The following is a 16,321-nucleotide window of genomic DNA, read 5'->3' as shown; positions in this document are numbered from 1 at the left end:
TGTTTGCCTCTGTTTCCTCAACTGCAAAATAAGAATAGCAAGTATCGTTGCAGTATTGTTGTGAGAATCAAATGAGATAATATTTGTTAAGTGTTTAACACATTGGCTGGCTTATAATAAATATTATACAATGCTAGCTATTATTATTAGAATAAAGCAATCATAATAATAGTAATAATAGGGGTTAGCTAGGTGGCTCTGTGGATTGAGAGTCAGGCTTAGAGATGTGAAGTTCTGGGTTCAAATTTGGCTTCAGACACTTGCTAGCTTATCCCACTTTGCCTAGCCTTTATCACTCTCCTTCCTTAGAATCAATAGACAACATTGATTCTAAGATGGAAGGTCAGAGTTTTTAAAAATAATAATATTTTGTATTTATGTCATTATTGAGGCTTTGCCAAGCTCTTTACATAGATTATCTAGTTTGATGGTTTTATATGATAATTCTTGGAAGGTACACCAAGAGCATAATACCCTGGAGCTCCTTGCCCACAATAAGAAATAAAAAGGTCTGAGAAAACTAGTATAGATTTATTTATATATTATATAAATATATTATATATTTATAAAAATTAGATCTAAGATGGTTGAATTGAGGCAGCTAGTTGTAGCAGCAGCTTCACAATGAATAGAATGTTAGACTTTGGGCAGGAAGGTCTGAGTTCACACACACACACACAGCTGTGTGACCCTAGACAAGTCACTTCTCCTCTCAGCCCAAGTTTCCTCATCTGTAACATGGGGATAATAGTAGTACTTTTCTCACCAGGTCGTGGTGGAGATCAATGAGATAATGTATGTAAAGAGCTCTATAAATGATAGATATTGTTATTGTTGTTATTATATAAAGTCAGGAGATTTGGGTTTAAAATGAAAAATTTTTAGGTCTGACATTTACTAGCTGTCTGATGTTACACTTGCAAATCACTTGCCCTCTCTTTTCCTCATCTGTCAAATAAATATCTACACTGCCTACTTCAGGGCTAGAGTCTACACCAGAGACCACAGGCATGTACTAGAATATACCCTATCGTCGCCTTGTTGTGAGCTCAGTGCTTTGTTGAACTTAGTACTACAGCGAAATGAGTTATTATCATTCATTAATAACAATATGAAATATTAATCATACTGATATTATTTTAATAATTATTTTATTTATTAGTAGTAATAAGTGATCGTGTCTATTACGTTCTCCCTCAGAATTGGACTAGCTTTCCAGCTCAGAACCCCAATGCCTTTAGCAGAGGTTTAAATGTCAGGTAAACTTCAGAGATCTTATCTTGGGGAGTAAGCTTCTCCCCTGCTCCCATACAAACAAAGTGAGGAGGTGTCCGCAGAGTCTTAAAAGCAGCCCTAAAAAACAAAAGCCAGCTCTTCTCCATGTGCTAAGATCCGGACGGTACATGGGTTCAGCATTCCCAGGGGCTCTTGGGATCGATGAAGATGGAGAGGAAGTTCTGTTGTTATTCATTTGTTTTCAGTGACTCTTTGTGACCCCATCTGGGGTTTTCTTAGCAAAGATATTGGAGTGGTTTGCCATTTCCTTCTCTAGCTCATTTTATAGATGAATAGGGTTAAATGACTTGACCAGGGTCACCCAAATAATGAGTAACTGAGGTCACATTTGAACTCAGATCTTCCTGACTCCCCCATCGAAGAACTGAAGACATTTATGCGCAACATGATGAGCATGGAAATAGGTATAATATAATAGCATATGCACAACTTCTATTATACTATCTGCTTTCTTGGGGAGGGGGAATGTGTAAGGGTGAGGGAGAGAACCTGGAGAGCAAAATGTCAGAAAACAGTGATTAAAGGTTATATTGACATGTAACCTGGAAAAGAAAAAAAAAAGACTGTCTAGTATTATTAGCTTTTTTTTGATCATCATCTTGATTTAGATAAAATTGTAGTCTACCAGAGCTCCTCTGGGGGAAGCTAGGTGGCTCAGAGTATAGAGCACTGGGTCTAGAGTCAGGAAGGTCTGTATTCAAATCAGATCTTAAATACTTACAAGCTGTGTGACTCTGGGCAAGTCATTAACTTCTGTTTGCCTCAGTTTCCTCACCTGTAAAATGGACCATTGTCTAGTGAAGAGACTACCGGACCTGGAATCAGAAAGATCCATATTCCTGAGTTCAAATCTAGCTTCAGACACTTACTAACTGTGTGACTCTGGGCAAGTCATTAACTTCTTTTTGCCTCAGTTTCCTCACCTGTAAAATGGACCATGGTCTAGTGGAGAGAGTACCAAACCTAGAATCAGAAAGAGTCATCTTCCTGAGTTCAAATCTAGCTTCAGACACTTACTAGTTATGTGACCCTGGGCAAAGTACTTAATCCTGTGTGCCTCAATTTCCTCACCTGTAAAATGTCCTGGAGAAGGAAATGGCAAGACGCTGCAGTATCCTTGCCAAGAAAATCCCCAATGGGATCACAAAGAGTAAGACATGACTGGGAACAACTTAACAATAATAAGCCCTTTCCCTTATCATCTGTTATCTAATTTCAATTCCCCCCAACTTTTTGCTTGTATGATTGATCTTTAATTCATTTTGCCTTATTAAATAGGGTCTATCCTACTAAGAAACTTGTTGAAACCTGTTGTGTCTGGGACAATAGACCTTTCACATGGTTGATTTCTCTCCTCACTTTTCTCCAGGCTGAACATGCTGTCTGCCACAAGTCACAAGCAGGGCTGGTGGATCTCTAAGTCAGGCGCTACGCCCAAGGTCGCACAGGTAATGAAGTATCGGGATCCTTCCTGAAAGGGGTACTAAGTCATGTGATTTAAGGGTTGAAAGATTTCTGTTCCCTCCCCCATGAAAAAAATAGCACCCCTCACCTACCTCTCTCCAGCGCCTGAAGAAATTCCCACATTAATCACTCCTTTGGGTTTGAGTCTCTAAATGTCCCTTGTTAAAATGTAAATATGTCATCTAGACCGATAACATAATAAATAAGCTCATGAATTCTCCAGCACAAATTATCCCAGAAGCTACCTGGTCGTGGAGTCATAATTTGCCATTTTCAGCCTGGGAAAAAATAGGCAGGGCCAGGAGTGGGGTCATGGGGGCACCATTAGCCCATTCCTGAGACTACTGCAAATTATCTACGTTGCTAAAGGTCCAGCTGCTGTTGCTGGGAATGGTGGAACTGGATGGGGAGACATATGAGGGCAGGAAGCTGCTGGAGCCCAGAATGGTGCTGTTGGCACCCTGTAAATTCTGTACTATGGGGCAAAATTTCTAATTCCCTCACTCCAGTTATGGCTCTGCCCATAATGACACAATGAGATCCATTTGTTGGAGAGACGGACATAGAATGAGTCTGTATGAACACTCAGTATTTAGGACACTCTGGGGGTACTAAACAGGGATACCCCTTTCCCCAACCCCAAGAATGGGGCAAAAGTAGGAGAGAGACTTGAAAAGCTGAACATGGATCCTGCAATAAAATAAGGATAGCATTGGGTAGGAAACCAGGAGCCCTGCCTTCTCAGCCAAGCCTGGCATAAGAAAGAGCATTGGCCCTAACGTAGAGACTCAAGGTTCAAATCTTGCCCCTGATGTTATTAACTGTGTGACCTGGGACAAATCACTGAACTAAGGCTCTGTTTCCTCACCTATAAAGTAAGGAGACTACATGGCTCCTGAGAGGCAGCTAGTGGATAGGGCACCAGGTCTGAAGTCAGGAAGATCTGAATTCAAATCCAGGCTCAGACACTTACTAGCTGTGTGACCCTGAGCAAGGCACTCAACCCTGTTTGCCTCAATTTCCTCATCTGTCAAATGAGCTGGAGAAGGAAAACCACTCCAGTATCTTTGCTAAGAAAATCCCAAATGGAGTCATAAAGAGTTGGACATGACTGAAACCACTCAATAACACATGACTCCTCGGGCCCCTCCCAACTCCTGATCTATGGTCCTATCAGCTGTTCAATCATGAGAACTTGCCACCATCTTGGATTCTATTTCTTCATAAAAACAAGGGAGTTGGACTACAAATCCTCTAAGGTCCTTTCAACTATATGAGAGTAGACATGCAGAAAATATTTTTTTCATCCTTACTTTCTGTCTTAGAGTCAATCCTGGGTATTGGATCTAAGGCAGAAGAGCAATAAGGGCTAGGAAATGTGGGTTAAGTGACTTGCCCAAGATCACATGGCTAGAAAGTGTCTGAGGCTGGAATTGAACCCAGGACCTCCCATCTCTGTGTCTGGGTCTCTATCCAGAGCTACCTAGGTACTCCTAAAAATCAATATTGGCAAATCCATAATTGGACTTAAAGCTGACAAGAGGCGAATTATCAGCTAGAAAGAAATCAGATTTCCAAGAGCATTTCTCTAAGAAGAGAAGGTCAATGGGGAGAAATATGGAGCAGGAGATCCCAAAAGCATCACCCAACACTGGGGTGGGGAATGTTGGAAAGGATATTTCTCTGCAAAAGAGACTGCTGACTTAGAAGAAAGGTTGAGGATGGGAGAAGATAAATTGTTACATATTCCCCATTTAAGCATTCAGTCAATAAACATAATTATATGTCCAATATGTACCAAGGCAGCTAAGTGGCACAATGGATGAACTGCCAGACCTGGAGTTAGGAAGACTCATCTTCCAGAGTTCAAATCTGGCCTTAGACACTTACCAGCTGTGTGACCCTGGGGCAAATCACTTAATCCTGTTTGCCTCAGTTTCCTCATCTGTAAAATGATCAGGAGAAGAAAATGGCAAACCATTCTGTTATCTTTGCCAAGAAGTCTCCAGATGAGAGGGGTCAGCTGGGTAGCTCAGTGGATTGAGAGCCAGGCCTAGAGACAGGAGGTCCTAGGTTCAAATCTGGCCTCAGACACTTACCAGCTGTGTGACCCTGGGCAAGTCACTTAACCCCCATTGCCTAGCCCTTACCGCTCTTCTGCCTTGGAACCAATACACAGTATTGATTGCAAGATGGAAGGTAATGGTTTAAAAAAAAAGACTCCAGATGGGGTCACAAAGAGTCAGATGTGACCAAACAACAAAAAGGTGCCCATTTTTGTTTTGTTTTGCCCAATGAGGGAGACCACATGCAAACAACTATGTTCAAGCAAGTTCTATACAAAGACTAAAATGAAAATCATTTCCCTAAGCACAATTCCAAATTGCTTTCCAGAAAGGCTAGACCAATTCCCAGTTCCACCCACAGTGTATTAGCATACCAGTCTTCCTGCAATTCCTTCAATATGGCCTTGCCCCAGACTATGCCATCTTTATCATTTTGTTGGGGAGGTAAAACACAAGAGTTGCTTTGTTTGGCATTTCTTTCATGAGCAACTTAGAGCAATCTTTCATTTAGTTAATACTTCGTAGTTCTCCTTTTAAGAACTTGTTTCTAATATTATAACTTTAAAGCTAGGAAGGGCCTTCAAGGTTAGCTAGTCCAACCCCCTCATTTTGCAGATGAGAAAACTGAGGCCAAGGCAGATTAAGTAATAGGAATTGGAGATTGGCCTCCTCTCTTCTCAGATAAATTAGGTGGAAGGGCTGCACGTTGGGTTACAGCAAGGCATGAGTCATTTCATTTTAAAAATCATCTTCTCTGAATTCAGAAGTGTATTTTATTTAAGGAAGAAAGAGGGAAGGGAAATGAGAAAGAAATTCTGGGCAAGGGCCAGCAGGAAAATATAAGCCAACCCTCAATTCCCCCATTACAACCACTCAAACCCAGTCCCCTAATTTGTTTTCTTTATATATCTGCCCTTAGGCTCTGGAGAATTCAACGGCATTTCCATTCCTCTGACCTGGGAAATCACCTGCTCTGTTATCAGTAATTAAAGATTAGGTGATGTAGAAGGTCACCTTGAAAGCAGGCTTCCAGGAATCATATTGGTCCGAAAATTGGCAAGCAGGCTCTAGACTGAAAAATCTTTTTCCCTCCCCCTTCCTTTCATCCCCATTTAGTGCCCAGCCCTCTCAAGCCACCCCGCCTGCCCCTGTAAAAGCTGTTTGAAATGTCACAGGACTTCAGATATTCTACTCTGGAAATTTCCCTGTAGATTCTAACCTTCGCAGAGTCTTAGAGTGACAAAAGCAAGATGGTGTCTGAATGGAAAATTCTCCTTCCTTGATACCTGAGAGACAGGTACAGTGGAAAGAGCTTTGGCTTCAAAGTTAGGTCCTTGGTCCAAATCCTACCTGTACCCTCACTACTGCCTATGTATTCTTGGGCAAGTCACTTAGCTTTCCTGGGCCTCAGTTTCCTCATCTGTAAGGTGGGGGTGGTTGCATTAGCTAGCCTCTGAAGTCTTCCGGTTCTAAGACTATGGTCTTGTAATTCCTAAATCTTTGCTGTGATTCTCTTTTGTCTGCAGGTAGATTCCTAAGACTTCAAGATGGTTCCTCTTACAGGAACAAGAGATATCTCATTGGCTCAGTTTTGAGTAGCCTTGAACAATTCTGCTTTATCAAGTTATTTTCACCTTTCCATACCAGAACCTGTCTATTTACCAGACTATTTTTAACTGGGTCCTTCCCTCATTCTTATTTTGGATGTAGACTGTTTTATGTGCCATAGTCTTTGGGTATAGAATGTAAACTCCTCGAGGTCAGGACATGTTAGGGTTTTTTCCTTGTGATCACCTAACAACTGTTCTTTGGTTGATAGATGACCAATCTAAGGTGAATATTTGTATGCTAGATCACAAAGATGGAGCTTTTAAAGGGCTCTGAGACATTGAGATCAATGGGCATTGTAGTCGAGGGCTGTAAAAAGAATTTCTAATGGGGAGAAACAATGCAAAGGAAAAGTGGTTTCAGCCAGAGAGGCTGGACACAGGGATGGAAGTATAATCGCATGATTGCTTTAATTCAGAGATAAATCAGACTAAAAGACTGTATGATGGATAACAGTCACATATCATTTGTCTGAATTCAAAAAAATATCTTTGGAGAGTGGAGAAAGAAGGGAACTGAGAGACAGGAGATGATGGGAGAGAGGAGGAAAATGGAGGGAAGGAGAAAGGAAAGGAAGGAAGCAAAGAAGCAAAGAAGCAAGGAGGGGAGAGAGGTGGAGAAGGAAAAGAAAGAAGGGGAAATAAATAAATGAAAATAAAAAGATTTTGGGCAAGTACCAACATTAAAATATAAGAGAAGCTTTTAAAGATTCCAAAAAACCTCCCTAGAATTTTTTAATTCTTTTCACCTACAGATTGCTTCAAAGAATCTTGAATGCAATTATCTCTAAAGTTGATCAAATAATAGAATGTTATATCTTCAAGGGATCTTAGAGAACATCTAGGCCATCCTTTCATTTCATAGCTGAGGAAAATGAGGGGCAAAGTTATTTGCTAAAAGTCACTAGTTCTTAGTAGAGAAGTAAATCAGAAGAATATTGTGGGAGGTCTTGGGTTGGAATTCTGAGTCTTCTACTACAATTCCATTCAACAAGCATTTGTTACGTATCTGCTGTATGCATCATGCTAGGAGATGAGACTAACAAAAATTAAAGTGAAGGCATTCCTTCCCTCAAGGAGCCCATATGATAATGCTTGACATCTCATTGATTCCTCCCTATCTGACTTCCCCCCAAAAACCTCTCCCTTTTATTTTCTTTACATTTCCCTTTCAGAGTCTGGGGACAGTCAACATATTATCACTTCCTTGACATGCATTACAGACCTCAGTTTCCTTTTCTGTAATGAAATAAAACTAGAATGAGATCATCTCCAAGGTCCTTTCTTGTTCTAGGTTCTATGAATTCTGTCACACGAGATTCCTGATTCTCAGCCCAATCCACTAAATCGTGGCTTCCATTTACTCCCTATTATTTTCATGATCGTTAATTAACTACATTTACTTTTAATCACTAAAAAGGGGATGATAAAAATAACTATGAAGTATAGGATTAGGCCAGAAAATGGCCACATGCTACTTTCTGAGACTGTCAGCCTTTTGCCAATGACTTGCTTTTGATTTTGGCTAAGCCATCAGACATTAATTAGGACCTTCTCTGCTCTCTCCTCCCCCTCCAACATTCAATGGCCCTGGAAAACTGGTTCCCAGAGGGAGTTTTGAATTACTTCTCTCTTTAGAGCTCTAGAGGTAAGCCTAAGAAGATGTGGCTCACAAATCCCAACCAGTGTGCTTCCCACTGATAATCAGCCTGATGGAAATATATTTCTAAATACATTAAATAATTTGTTACATTAAAATATCTAGTTAATCCCCTTCACCTCTTCTCTCTTTTCATTAGAAAAAGTATCTTTGACAAAAAATATAGATTTATAAAACTAGGTCTTGCTTATTTCTATTTATCAGTTCTTTCCCTGGAGGTAGACATACACAAGTCATTCTTCAAACAATATTTCTATTGCTATATATAATATTGTCTTGGTTATGTTCATTTCACTCTTTATAACATCATGTAATTTTTCCCAAAATTGACCTGTTTGTCATTTCTTACAGCATATTAGTATTCCACCACAATTATATGCTGCAATTTGAATAGCCATTCCTCAATTGATGAGCATCTCTTTAATTTCCAGGATTTTTGCCACCTATAGAGAGCTGCTTTACATATTTCAAAACATATATAGGTTATTTTCCTTTTACCCTGATCATATTAGGAAATAAAACTAATAGTGATATTTCTGGGTCAAAAGGTAATCACAGTTTTAATACTCTTTGCATATAATTTCAGATTGCTCTCCAAAATGGTTGTATCAGCTCACAATTCCACCAACAATGTATTAGAGTCCTCATTTATTTACTTTAGATATGAGACCTCTATCGAAGAAACCATCTAAATCCCCCCCCCCAACTTACTGCTTTCCTTCTAATCTTGAAGGGTATTTACAAAGCTGGAAATCACAATGGATAGAGTACCAGGCTTGGAGTCAGGAAGACTCATCTTCCTGAGTTTAAATCTGGCCTTAGACACATTATCTGTGTGACCCTGGACAAGTAAGTTAACCCTGTTTGCTTCAGTTTCCTCATCTGTAAAATGATGTAGAGAAGGAAATGGGAAACTAATATATAGTATCTTTGCCAATAAAATCCCAAATGGGATAACCAAGAGGTGGAAATGACCAAAAAAATTATTTAACAACAATAATATTACTTGTAGATCCAGCAAGGAGAGTTGTTACTGAAATAATTATTCTAAGAAAGAGTTACACTCTCCCCTTGAATATACAAGGTTCCTGGGGAAAGTGGACTCAAAGAAAAAATGATAATGAAGCACACATGTCTAGAATCCATATAGCAAGAGGGCTCCCACTTATGGGAAGACCTTTTACCCCCTGTATATAATCCTTAAGATGTTCCCTTTTGACACAGTCCTCTCCTGGGTTCTTGGACTTTCTGCCTTTATAGAGTGCTAATTCTGCCTTTCCTCAATGTATCTCTCAGCTCTTGATTAAGTTGCTTCCATCTATCTGTGATGTTCTGAGGACCCTGCTACCTGCTCCGAGGGGCACTGTTACCAACCTGCTACCTTATACAACAGGACCATCAGCACTTCCAATCTTTCAAAGTTGATGGTCATTACCTGGATACCCAATTGTCTATTCTCAAGAGACTTTCTATTTGCCCTTGACACGTCTCTCTCTACTCCCATCTGGATGCTGAAATCATCTAGAAATTCCCATCTGGTTTGTTTGGTAGCATTGCTAACACGGAAGGGGGAGAACAGAAAGGAAACTAGTTTATGGACTTTCATCCTCTAAGATCTATTGCTTTTTAGGAGACTGAAATACTTAATTTCTGAATTTGGAATCTATTCCCACTTGATTGATTGACACTGAAATAGCTTGCTGTTTTTACAAGTTGACTAAGTGTAGGATTTCATCTTCAATCTTCAAGTAATTTTGCATTGTCAGACATCTTTGTCTAATGATCTAATGTATCTAAGATCTTTTCAAATTTAATAAGGATTTATGCACACCTAATTTATTCCTTAAAAAAAAACCCTTACCTTCTGTTTTAGGATTGACACTAAGTATTGGTTCCAAGGCAGAAGATCAGTAAGGGCTAGGTAGTTGGGGTTAAGTGCCTTGCCCAGGGACACACAGCTAAGAAGTGACTGAGGTCAAATCTGAACCCAAGATTGCCTGGCTCTCAATTCATTGAGTCCCCTAGCCCACATAATTTATTCTTGATTGATTAATTCAACCAAGAAGCCTGTCCTTCTTCAATGAACTGGGTATGGGTTACTTGGAATAGCTTTTGTGTATACTTAGTTAATATGTATTAACTTCTCCATTAGAATATGAGTTCCTTGAGGACAGAGGCTATTTTTGACTTTCTTTGTATCTTCCACATTGAACACAGTGCCTGACCCATAGTAAGTACTTAATATGGGGAAGGAAGTGGCCAATCATTACAATATCTTTGCCAAGAAAACCCAAATAAGATCATGAAGAGTTAGGCATGACTGCAATGACTGAACAACAACAGCAATTCATATTATACATTAATAAATGTTTGTGGCTTGCCTAGTTTGCTCATTTGTAAAATGGGAGAGTTTATTAAATGGGAAATAAACCAGAGTTTATTTCCATGTAATCATCATCATGAAACAATGAGTCTTAGACCACTCTTTCTTATAGCTTATACTTGGTTGAATTTTTAAAAATAAATAATTTTAAAAGAGTACATGGTGAAAGCAAAAAGACAATGTAATGTTGAGGAAATAACACTGGGTTTGAAGTCAGAGAACCTGGTATTGAATCCAAGTTTAACATTTTCTTTCTATATGTCCTTAAGAAAGTTATATCCCCTTCATCCTGGCTTTGGGTTTTCTCATTTTATAAATGAGGGTGTGAGACTGAATAGATCTTAAGGGTCTAAATTCTGAGCATGCCCAGAGTAGATGAGCATATCATGTAGGCACTGAGTCAAAGATGGTCAATGAATCCCGTGGAAGAAATAAGTAAGCAATAACACTCACTGAGTTCCTATTGTAGGCTGGGCATTATACTCTGCTCAGATGGAAGAACACAGAATTGTTCTTTTCTGGTCACAGAGTTTGACATCTGAAAAGGAAGAGAAGAGATACAAAGATCTCCAGAAGATTTGCCCATAATCCTTCTACCTCACTAGAGTAAATCATCTCAAACCTGTAGGTGACTCATAGGGCTTCTACCCCAAATATGTGAAGGCTTGTCCTGGTGGAATGGACAGATAAGAACAATTTTTTTCCAAAGTCCATGAAGGTGGTTGAAGCAGATGTTGTGGAGAACTTAGAACTTGGTCAGATATCAAAGATGCCAAGATCATCTGATGCATCCCAGGCCACTGCCAGTCATTGTGACTTTTGCTTTGCCACTGGACTTTGATGACTCTGGAAGAGATAGTGAGGCTAGTGACTTTGTGCAATTCTGCCTCACTTAGACCCAATTCACATGCAAGTCAAGATTTCCCCCTATGATGTCATTGGTCCTCTTCAGAAACAAAGGATGGACTATATCAGAAAGGGAGACATAGTGATAGGGTCTACTCTTCTCTACTGACCACAGAGATATATCTCTCATTCCATAGATTTTTGCAAAATCCCCAGGGTAAGAGGCCTCCACAATTTCCTCATTTTTAAAATAGGAAGATTGGACTAAGTGATCGGTATATAGTGATTCTTAACCTGGTGTCTAAGATCTCATTTTTTTAATGCCTTTACCTTCTATCTTGGAATCAATACTGTGTATTGGTTCCAAGGCAGAAGAGGGGTAAGGGCTAGGCAATGGGGGTCAAGTGACTTGCCCAGGGTCACACAGCTGGTAAGTGTCTGAGGCCAGATTTGAACCTAGGACCTCCCATCTTTAGGCCTGGCTCCCAATCCACTGAGCCGCTCAACTGCCCCATCTAAGATTTCATTTTTAAAACGTTTTAATAATTATGTTTCAATATAATTGTGCTCTTTTGTCATCCTATATATTTTATGCCTAAAAATATTATTCAGAAAAGGAACCCATTATTGTTGTTCAGTCATGTCCAGCTCTTAATGACCCCATTTGGGGTTTCCTTGTGCTTTGCCATTTCCTCCTTTAGCTCATTTTACAAATGAAGAAAGTGAGGTAAATGGGGTTAAGTGGCTTGCCCAGAAATACACAGCTATTAAGTGTCTGAGGCTGGATTTGAACTTATATAGTTGCTAATTTCAAGCCCGAACTCTATTCACTGTGCCACCTAGTTGCCCTAAGAAATCCATAGGTTTCACTAGACTACCAGAGGGAGTCCATGACACCAAAAAGATTAAGAACACCTGCTCTAGAAGGTTCCTTTTAGCTACACATTATATGATCCTATGATTATAGCTTGCCAATAGCTTACTTGAAAAGCATGGCCCAGCCAGGCCCCAAATCCAGTCTCCCCCTTCCCTAAGGACTCTGCTCTCTTTCCATAAAGAACAAGGATGACTTTATGTCTTTTCCAATATTCTAAACAAAAAGAATAAGCCTTAGAATGAAATATAATCACCTACTCTTCTTTCTCTGGCCCAGGTAGTGTTACATCAACAAGAACCTACAGCTATTTTTAAAAATTCTTGCCATCAAATAATTTTTTAAAACTGTTCTTTCCTAAGCTAAGAAATGGAAGATGGACCCATAAACTAAAAGATTTCTCATGACAGTTTTAATCTCATCTTTAGTTTAGACAACCCCAAGACCAGTCACTTTGGAAAGCATTACCTTGAACATCCTGTCTTTTCAACAATGATAGGAACAGTACTTTTCACACAATAGATGTTTAAAAACTACTTGCAGATTGCTTACTTGCAGATTGGGATTTATTAAGCTTCTGTACCAGGACAGACACCCTGAATGAATCACTTGAAGAATCCTGGAGAACCAGGGGTAAGGGTCTAGATTATACTTTACTTAATACCCGCATCTAAAATTTCACTGCCTAAGAACCAAAGGACTTAGAGCTGAAAAGGACCTTAGAGATCTTCTGGGCCAGGATTTCTTGGTTTTTTATTGGGTCACAGATCCCTTTGGCTATTTGAAGGTCCCATGGACCCCCATTCTTCTCAGAATAATGTTTTGAAATGTATAAAATGCCGAGGATGACAAAGGAAGCCAATCATTTCAAGATACAACTCCATCATTTTCCCAAGGAGGAAACTAAAGGTCAGAAGATGAAAAGTTTTGCCCAAAATCACTCAGGGAGTAAGTAAAAGAACCGAGACTCAAATGAAGGTCTTTTGGCCACAAATTTTTCAATTCAATTATCACATTGATTTGTAGAAAAGTAATCAGTCATTCCATGGGCATGTATCAGGGCCCTGGGAATAGGAGGACAAAAGGAAATAGCCCTTACCCTCAAGAAGCTTATGCTCTAATGGAAGAGACAACACCGGCAACAATAAATATATACACAACAAATACAGAGGAATTAAGGATAGAGAAAGGAGAATGGAGATAGGTGGAAGGATTAGTAAAGGAAGCAGTACAATCTGACTCATATCCATAGCATGTTGCTGTCCATTCTCTACTTTTAGTCATATCCTGACCTGGCTGATACCCTTGAATGAAATTCCAGTCATGAGGCTGCTTCTTGCCTTCTCCAATACCTCAAGCACAAGCCAAAGCTTTCCTCTTTCCTAGTAAGGAGTTGCACTGAACCAGACCACTTCCTTGTCTAGTAAATAGTGACCAAAACCAAAACCAAGCAAATTAACACCAAAAAAAGAAGTTGAAGACCCCCATTAACTTCCGTGGGTCCAAGAGCCAATGACTACCAAATAATCTGAAGCAATTAGTCAAATAATGGGAGGGCAGGCAATTTATCACCTCCGTGAGAAGTCAGTAAGCACAGAGGAAGGGGTGATAGGGCCAGCAGGCCTTCAGAACCAACCCTTCTTTTTACTGCTTTCTTATCTGATCCTACATACTCTCCTAGAATGAATACTGACCCTGTACAGTATTAGGGTAACTGGCTGCCTCTTTGAGGGATGCCACAAGGTCCTGTCAGCTTCCAAGTATCTCCTCCATCAATCTGCCAGGAATCCCCACCAAGAGAATCAGTTTGATGGTTAATCAATCAACCAAAATGCACTCATTTAGTGCCTCCTATGTGCTAGACACTGTATCAAGGACTGGGGAAAAGAATAAACAAGCTTTACTTTAAAGCAACTTACATGGTGGTGGAGAAAAGGCAAGTCAAAAGCATAAGGGGAGAGAGAAGGAACAAGAATTTATTAAGTACCTCTATGTGATAGGGACTGTGCTCCACAAACATTTTCTCCTTTGATCCTCACAACAACCTGAGGAGGGAGGTGCTATTATTATGCCCATTTTATAGATGAGGGAATTATACTAGACAAAGGTCAAAGACTTGCTCAGGATCATACATCTAGAGTCTGAGGTCAGATTTAAACTCTGTTCTTTCTGACTCCAGGTCCAACACTCTATCCACTGATCCACCTAGCTGCCTCCTAGGCAAATAGAGGTTAAGTGATTTACCTAGAGTCCCCCAGATGATAAGTGTCTGAGCCTAGATTTGTACTCAGGTTTTCCTGACTCCAGGTCCAGCACTCTGCACTGTATAACCAACCTGCCTAAATAAAAAATATGCTAAGTAAATGTGTCAAGAACAAATACAAATGCAGGGAATCATTTCAAGAAGGACATTTGCTCTATTAAGATTCTAGAAAAAGTGAAGATTCTTTTATCTAATATTTAATCAAATTGAAAATTTGAAAAGATTCTTCCATCCTATATTTAAGAAATAGCAAAAGGGAATTCTATGCTAAGACGGGGTGAAGCGATTCTATGTGAAAACTTGGATTGTTGTGGTTACCATGCTTATCATTATTCTTTACTCAAGCCAGAATGGTATCTTCAGTCATAAAGATGGAACCTCAAGGAGTACACTCTGGATTGAGTAGAACAGATGGGAATAAGAAGGAATGATGGGGCAATTCAATTCTATGTAAAGTCAGAAAGGGAGCACCTCTGCCTCTTTACTACTTCTTGGTATGTGCCTCTCAAAATTCAACTGAAATGTCACGTGGCAAGAGGCATTTTTCAGGTATCTCAGGCCACTTGAATCTTCCTCTCTATTCTAATTTCCTCTCTGTGCATTTTGTACTGACCTGTTTATATCCATGTTGTCTTCCCAATGCAAAAGTAAGGCTATTTTTGTCATTTCTTCAGTTGCACTGAGAGCAGTTTCTGGCATATTGGTTTTGCTCAGTCATTTTTAGTTGTGTCTGACTCTTTGTGTCCCCATTTGGGGTTTTCTTGGCCAAAATACTAGTGGTCTTCCACTTCCTTCTCCATATTATTTCCCAGATTAAAAAAAAACTGAGGCAAATAGGGTTGTGACTTGTCCAGACTCAAATAGATAGTATCTAAGGTCAGATTTGATCTCAGGAAGATGAGTCTTCCTGACTCTACTGCACTACCTAGCTGGCACATAGTCCAGAGCTTAATAAATTTATGTTGATGGAAGAGGGAGAGGGGGAAGATCATTTAGTATTAAAACAATTGGGTGGATGTTAGAAGGTGGGGGAAGTAGACTAGGAGAGAAAGAGATGATGAGTTGAGAAAGTTAGGAAATGGTGCCCTGGGAAGTAGACCTTGGGATCCTTTGTGGTTACAGTTCAGTGGTTTTTCAGTCATGTCCAAGTCTAGTCTAACATAGTTGAAAGAACCTTAAAGACTTCCTTATTTCATGAAGAAATAGAGTCCAATATGGTGGCAAGTGTTCATGATTGAACAGCTGGTAGGATATTAGATTTGGAGTTGGGGAGGGCCTCAGGAGTCCTGTTTGGTTGTTGAGTTGTTTCAGGAATGTCCAACTCTTCATGACTCCATTTGGGATTTTCTTGGCAAAGATACTGGAGTGGTCTTGCCATTTCCTTCTCCTGCTCATTTTCCAATGAAGAAACTGAGGCAAACAGGGTTAAGTGATTTGCCCAGGATCATACAGCTAGTAAGTATCTATAACCTGATATGAACTTCAAGAAGATGAGTCCTACTGACTCCAGACTTTATCCACTGTACCACTTTGCTGGTGTTCTTTAGCCATTTCCTAGGAGCATATCAGCAGGGATTAGTTTCAGATACGTTTAATAACCATCATTTTATAAGAGACAGAAAGTGTAAATGTTTTCCTTTAGGGGGAGGAAAGCAGTAGGGAGGTAGAATCATTGCAACAATAATAATTCCCAAGGTATCAGAACAGAAAGGATAGGTCTCAAATCTTAGGACAGCAGGAAAGAAAATAGACCTGAGGTAGACTAGAGATTAGGGAGTTAGGAAGAGAAGTTATGGATCCTCAAGAAATGAATATAATATGACTTTTTCACAGTTTGGTCAGAATACAGTTCACAATAGACA

This window comes from Monodelphis domestica, chromosome 1 (genome assembly GCF_027887165.1).
Source record: "Monodelphis domestica isolate mMonDom1 chromosome 1, mMonDom1.pri, whole genome shotgun sequence".
Taxonomy (NCBI): domain Eukaryota; kingdom Metazoa; phylum Chordata; class Mammalia; order Didelphimorphia; family Didelphidae; genus Monodelphis; species Monodelphis domestica.
The sequence above is the reverse complement of the archived record's forward strand: the minus strand, read 5'-3'. Positions refer to the sequence as shown.